Below are 7,603 nucleotides of genomic sequence, written 5' to 3'. Positions count from 1 at the left end.
TCTGGGTCAACTAATAGTTTCGCCAGTAATGAGCTCCAGGCTAACAGAGATAAATAAATATAAAACTCGAATTCTACTCATTTTGCAGTGATCAAAACAGATGACCTATTTTCTCTTCTGGCCGGCAATAGTTTGACGAAGAACCCTGCGGCAGGGGATTTTTTTTTTTTCAGGTAAGCGCCAGTAGACATGCAGCTATAAATTTATACATTTTGAGAACAGACAAGTCAACAAAGCAAAAATAAAAGAGCAAAAAAGAACAACAATCACTGCTAAGTAATTTTGACTGAACTCATTAAAAATGTACTATGTAGATGGATGCAATGGCATGACTGCAGTGTTTAGAGAATACAAGTGATGAAGAGACCAAAAATTCATCTGACAAGTGTAAATATTCACAGATAAACAAACCAACTGCAGAATACCAAAACAAGGACAGTGGCTCTGCCATATTGAACAAGTAATCTGCACATTTTAACTTCAAAATAAAACACTTTCAAAGGATTATTGAGTGATAAAAATGATTTTTTTTCTGATTTAGTCATTTGTGGTTGTGAATGAAGACCAGAGTGAGTTTTACTGTACTTGGGCAGATTTGAGCAGATTTGTAATTTCCATAGAAAAGTATGTGATATTACCTTGTTCTAATGACTCTTAAAAGGTCAAAGAGAGCAAAGCTTAATTTCCAGCTGCCTCGCCTACTGTGATATCCGACAGTCAAGAGGAAACCGAGACTAAAAACTGAGAGAGCTCTGACACACAATCAGTCGTTTCGACATTAATTCAGCATAGAGGTAAAAGACAGACTAAATGAAGATGTTAAACACTTTGACCCCTTGTTAATAAGTGTTCATTACACAAGGAAAATGGCCCATCTGTTCAAGGTTCTTGCGGAAGATAAGACGTAACGAATCCTCGAATAGCACATTTAACCTTCATAAATTCTAATACCGTACATAAATGTCTCATATAGGCACATCCCTCAGAATCATGGCAGCACTCCGCCACTTTCATAACCTCACTATGCTAAACAGAATCACTCAAAGGTGAAGAAAAACGTCGGTTTGAGGTGATGAGGTTGCAGTGAAAGGTTGTGATGACAGAGCAGGTATATTACTATTCATGTGACTGTAAAATTCCTCCTTTAGTACTGAAAAAGCTCCTATTTGTAATCCAACTCTGGTCCACCTTCACTATCGCCTGCATATATCTATGTTGATGAGTCGCTCCATAGGGTCTTAAACTGTTTGAGATCTGCCAAGCTGACTTTGTGATCTCCATCCAGCCTCCTCGGGCGCTCCCTTCTCCCAATGGCAGTGATTAACGAATACGCGATCATCTCCATCATTAGTCCTACCCCCCTCTGAGAATATGCCACAAGCAAACCAACCAGAACCTGAATGACCTGCTCTCTCCTCCCACTCCTGCCCTGGCTCCCAGTCAGACTCCTCCGGTTCATCCAAGACCAAGACATCACCATCAGGGTAGTGACAGCAGACGGCCCGGCCCAGAGCCCATGATCCCAGCTGCACTGGCTGAAGAAAAGTAAAAAAGAAAAGAAAAAAGGACACAATGCAGAGGGACAGAATAAAGTAACTAAGCTTAGTCACTAAAGACAGGCTGAACATTTATAGACAGTGAAACAAAACTATATCCCTCTGATATCCTTTGTTTTTAGGTATGCATGATATATTTGTACCATTTCGGTTATTGGCTGATTTATTATTATTATTATTATTATTATTGACAATAATTATCATTATTATTTTGTATTTTATTATATTTATAATAATACTACTACTAATAATAATAATTTACAGCCAATATTGTATCATCAATATGCTTATTTCTCTTGTTTTTACATTTAGATTAACTGTGCCATCATCTAACGCTCACTTAAAGGTATAAATAAAACAGGAATCATTTGATCATTTTACTTAATATATTATATAAAATATATAATAATATATTTTGAATATTTATATATTCAAATTTTAATGAATATCCATTTGTTAATGCACCTAAATTCACTTATAGCATTTACAACGTTTTAATGTTTGTATTTTAGTTTTTATTATTTATGTATTTAAACAAAACCATAGAGAATTTAATATTGGACATTTATCGTTATTTAAAAACGATTGCCTTGTTGGCCACAATTTTTCACTTCGTGCATCCCTAGATTTTGAATGCTGATAAAACACTCACTTTGTCTACAACCTTAAAAGACTAGACCCTGTTATTATTTTAGCCGCGTTTCCACCGAAATTACCCGGAACAATTTGTCCCAGGAACTTTTTTCCCAGGAACTTTTTTTGCCCCAGACCGGTTGCTTTCTGCGTTTACACCGCGGTCTAAAGTACCGGGAAGGTAAACTGCGCGCAACTGCTCCTCCCAGTCTGCGACGGACAGTAATCAGTTTTGAGCGCCACATTTATAATAAGTATGGAGGAGATTCAAACTGTGCTGCAGTTATGTATTGGTTTACTAACGAGGTAATTAACAAAACAAAATAGACGAGCACTGATACTAAAGCGTGTTCAGAAAGCTCGTATGCGTATACAATTAGACAACGTATGTTATCAGTTATTGTGAGATGCCTGGGACGAACACGCAAAAATGTCCTCTTTCACAAATACGCTTAAAAAAAAGCCTGAACCCCGTCTATCAATCATAAATAGTGAATAGTCTTGTAAATAGTTGTTTGTTACTAACCTCAAAGCGCTATTTCAATCCTGTTACAGTAAATTTGTAACATGGTTTGGAGTGCCTTGCAATAGATGACAATGTGTAAACATAATGACTTAATAATAAAAGCTGTGGCAGAAAAGAGACGAGCACTGATAAAGCGTGTTCAGTAAGCTCGTAATGCTAACGTTAGATATAACATTTGTATGTTATCAGTAGGGGTGTAACGATACGCGTATTCGTATCGAACCGTTCGGTACGAGGCTTTCGGTTCGGTTTTCGGTACGCATTACGTACCGAACGGTTATTTCAAATGAAGGCGCGTCGCGGGTGGCAAGCGCGCTCATAGAGTCTGGCGCGACCACAACATCAACTGGCAAATGCAATGTAAGGAACGAAACTGAGCTACTCTTATTGTGTTTGTGTGGACCGTTTATCAGTTTTGACCTGTGAAGCGGGACTCGCGAGCCCTATGCGCGAGCCTGATAAAGCAATACCACACAGCTAAGAGATCCAGACCAGTAAAGAAAGCATTTACATTTCAAATGCTTTTTGAATTCGCCACTGAAGTAATAACATCGCTGCGAGATCTAGTGAGAAACATGCACATTTCTCTGTTATTAACGGATCAAACAGCGCTGACGTGGAAACCAGGAATAAACATCGTGCCATGAATGAACTATCCCGTGTCCACAGATCAGCAACATACACCGTGGAATGGATTTGCTGTAGTAACACTAACTGCAAGGTATGGAAGTTTGTCAGGAATAGTGGGCTATAATGCTTTCAAGTAACATTACGTCTGTTTTATTTTGACATTATGAATACAATTGCTGCCCTCAAATGTTAATCTGAACTAAAATAAACCTTTGTTTATAACTAGCCTACTACTACAATATTACATTTCATTTTGTCCAAGGAGCTGTTTTGTTTTATACGCTCATAAGAAGAGTCAAGTATAGCTCCATTATTGCTCAGTAAAAAAAAAAAAAAAAAAAAAAAAATCATACTTTATGATGTTAGTTTCATTAAATAAAAAAATAATAATAAAAAAAATAATTCAAGGAAATTTTTCTGCCATTTATTTATTTTTGCTGTAGCCTATGGAAAACGTACCGAACCGAACCGTACCGAACCGTGACACAAGTGTATCGTATTGAACCGAACCGTGAATTTTGTGAACCGTTACACCCCTAGTTATCAGCTATTGCGGACATTGACCGTGAGATGGCTGGGACGAACGCGCAGAGAGTTTCCTCTTCCACAAATACCCTTAATAAAGCCTGAAACTCGTCGCCAGTCCACCAGTTATTTTTTTATTAAATTCCATATTTGCAGACAGACAACTCTTACTGCATGAAGCCACGACACGAACCACAATAGATTTTGTAAAAAGGGAGGTTAAAAATAAATAAATGCTGCGTGGAGTCATCCAACCAAAATACGGCGTGAACACAACCAATCAGCTTGTGCAGCGCACAAGTCCCACCCCTGAAAGTTCCTGAACTTTGAAAAAGTACTACCTCATGAGCAGGGACTATCGGAGGGGGAAATATTTACCCGGAACTTCATTTAGACCCTGGTTCCTGCGGTGTAAACACATCGAGTACCAGCCCAAAGTTCCTAGTTCCTGGGGAAAGTTCCTGCGGTGGAAACGCGGCTTTTGTCTCACTTTTGTTGTAAATTGTTGTTTATCTGATGCAAGCCAGCATAAAACATCCATAGCATACTTCAGTGTAGACTGAGGTTATAACAGTTTGCCTTCTCTTGCCCTCTATAGCCATGTCTGAAAGCAATCCACTTGCGTCAGCCATGAGAAAACATACCGTCACCCCTCGCTGGCCAAATAATTACGGACTTTGATTATTCCCATTTTTGTCTGGAGAGCATGTGGCCATTGCTAACAGGCGCACACGCATAAAGACTGGTGCCACTGATGCTCTCGGTTTCAGCTGTAATTGAACCAAATGGGAATCAGCAGTGCCATAGTTCATACACCGTCAGTGTTTACATGCTGATACACAAGAGACCGTCTCATTAGCGCCTCCTTCAAACGGCCCTACCAAAAAAAAACCCACACTAGGCCTGGGATGTTGAGATGTGTTGGACTTGGCTAAGGGATGTTCTTGTGGGATGAAAGCACATGTGGAATGCCAACAGCACCGAGGCAACATTCTTTGGATTTATAGTCGTCAATTGTGAGGAACCGATTGGTCATGAAGAAAAAAAGGGAGAGCCTGTAAATTGGACACTGAGCTTCAATAGACCATCTGTGAAAGGATTACAAACTGTTCCTGCATAAATAATGCTTGACAAACAAATTAGGACAGATATTGTAGCCAGCCAGTTTGTTGATTGAGTTCTTTTATGAGACTTTTCCAGTTTTTTTTGGTTGCAAGAAATGGTGATCTTGACATATCAACTCTAAATATTAAAGAAGGGTTACTGCATATTGCTAAATAAATCAGTTTCATAAATTTGAATGGAATGTCATATAAAAGTTTCCATTCATCTTAGGTTTCTCTCGTTACAGTAAACTTCGATCCTGATTCTGCAAGTGTGTTTTAATGTGAAAGAGCAGGCTGTTCAACACATAAGACTGTCTGTTTGCTAAAGGTTTAGTTTTTGTGCTGTGGCCCCCACAGTTTTTCTTTCAAGGCCAATCACCATCTATCAGTGTTCATATTGATGTGGTCTAATTGTAGAGCACACTTGATCCTGATCTTTAAGAATCCCCACAGGGAGAGTAAGCGAGACCATTTATTTCAGTGGTGCCTTCCCTCTTACAGGTCCAACCATATGGAGGAGCCAGACATGGTATTCAGAAATCCTTAAAGGACGGGGCTGTGTGTTGTTGTGGAATAAAAATAGCCGAGATGTTAATGAATGGTTTATGATTGTAGCTCTCTCTCTCTCTCCACATGAAGACAATCTATAGATGATGGTAGATACAATAATCCCTTTTAAAGGAAGTGGCACAGCCCTTAGGGGGCTTATTGTGTTTATTTAGCCTTCTCTTTGTCAGAGAGTTATCTGCCACAATGAGGTGGCTAGAAGTGTAATTCCTTCATGGCTTACAAACATCTCAGTGACATGACTTTTGTTTCTGTAAGCTCTGTAATGCTTTCCCTGCAGCTAAATATTTGGAGATAAATGGGTAAATGGGTAATGCAAATGTAACTGTTTCTAAATAATTAAGGATTCTGAATGAGTGCAGTATAACATACATTAATTGAATTGTTTAGATTAATTACGCATCATGAGTTTATACTTCATTATAGATTGTGTACCATCATTATACAATATCATTACAGAAATGAGACATCATTTCTTTATCCACGCCAGGTTTGCAGTACCTATATACAATTCTTTGTATTTATTGCTGCTGTAAACATTAGTTGTTATTTTTGTGATTATTATCATTATTATTTCTACACAAACAGCAAGTTTATACTTCATTATGTACCATCATTATGCTACTGTCATTATAGAAATAAGACGATCACGTGTGTTTGTGTGTGTGTGTGTGTATGTATGTGTGTATATACCTGGCATGTATAAAGGCATGTTTATTATTATTATTATTATTATTATGTAAAAATGTAAAACCACTATGTAAAAATCATGGTAAGTGACAACTTTTGTAAGAATGTTTAATACATATTGATACATAATGCAACACCTTTCTCATAGAACAAAGAAACAGCAATGTTATATTGCTCATCAAAAATTTTTTTTTTTAAATTAAAAAAATAAACTGCATCCTCGTTGTACGACATGTACAGAGATGTTGAATTATGAACATCAGGCTAACATTTGGGCCATCCTTTTATACCTTTGAGAATCAAAGAGACACTTGTTTGTTTTACTTTGGGAAGCCATCTTGTAAATGTCAAACTAAAACAGGAGGGAGTGCAGGAAAAAAAAAATGTTGTTGAGCCTGGTAATTGGAGAGGAACAAGGCACTGCTTCACTGTCAATTCAGCAAGCCAGTCCCCAGACGGTAAAACAACATCCCTGACAGAGAACAATAAACACTTCTTGTGTAACAATTCGTAAACGTGTCCTGAGGGTCATACTTTATTTTGAGGGCCTTTTTCTGCAGTTGTTGAACTGCTAATATAGACAGCAGGGTTCCTGCTGAAGCCTCAAGCCACAAGAAATAGACAAATCAACTCTTTCTATACACAACCATCATTGCTCAGGCCATAGCAGTGATCACAGCAAATTTTCATTAATCACAAAGCCTTGTGCCTGCTAGACAAGAAAGATGAGTGAACAGAAAACACTCTCCTTACACTTCCAGGAGTGCTAAATCATCCTTTGAAAAACAATACAACTATTTTTCTTTCGCCACTTTCTTTGCTGCCACTTTTTTATTTATTTATCAAAACCACTGTTTTGTTCAATTACTTTAACAATATTAAAGGGTAACTCTCGCCAAAATTTAACCTAGGCTCTTTTTGTTAATTTACCCGAGTCAAAGTAGTCGATCTCCGAATACAACGTAACATGAGGAGAGTAAAGATGGAAAGCTCCTAAAGCTTCCATATAAATTCACAGATAATTTTTTATCTAAGTTATCATGCTTTTCATTGAAATTACAAGTTCATGACATTTCCTCATATGAAGTCAGTTCATTACGTTGCATTCGGAGATCGACTACTTTTGACTGACAAAATTCCAGCCACCGGAAACACTAACTGATAAAGTGAGTCGTACAAAACCTTTCTTTCTAGTTAACTTTGTGTACACAAACAATGTAGTCAATGATCATGTTCATGTGTAGAGCCCCTGGTGATACTTCGAGCAAAGTTTCATGTTGTGTCGAGCCTTCTTAGTGTTTTAAAAATAGCAATTTTGATGCTATCATAGAAGTGCCCCATGCACTCCCATTCAAAAGGCATTTTGACCT

The 7,603-nt window shown here is 37.8% G+C and overlaps 1 long non-coding RNA gene across 1 annotated transcript; it reads left to right on the top strand.

Annotated features, from left to right (window-relative positions):
* Positions 1 to 2,239: 2,239 nt before the first annotated feature.
* Positions 2,240 to 4,355, top strand: LOC309493127. Its single transcript, XR_014203807.1, has 2 exons — positions 2,240 to 2,892; positions 3,886 to 4,355. It is a non-coding gene; the product is annotated as an uncharacterized lncRNA (long non-coding RNA).
* The last annotated feature ends 3,248 nt before the right edge of the window (positions 4,356 to 7,603 follow it).

Source organism: Leuciscus leuciscus (genome assembly GCF_965113295.1).
Source record: "Leuciscus leuciscus genome assembly, chromosome: 2".
NCBI lineage: Eukaryota > Metazoa > Chordata > Actinopteri > Cypriniformes > Leuciscidae > Leuciscus > Leuciscus leuciscus.
Note: the sequence above shows the minus strand (reverse complement) of the source record. Positions and strands in the feature narration are given on the sequence as shown.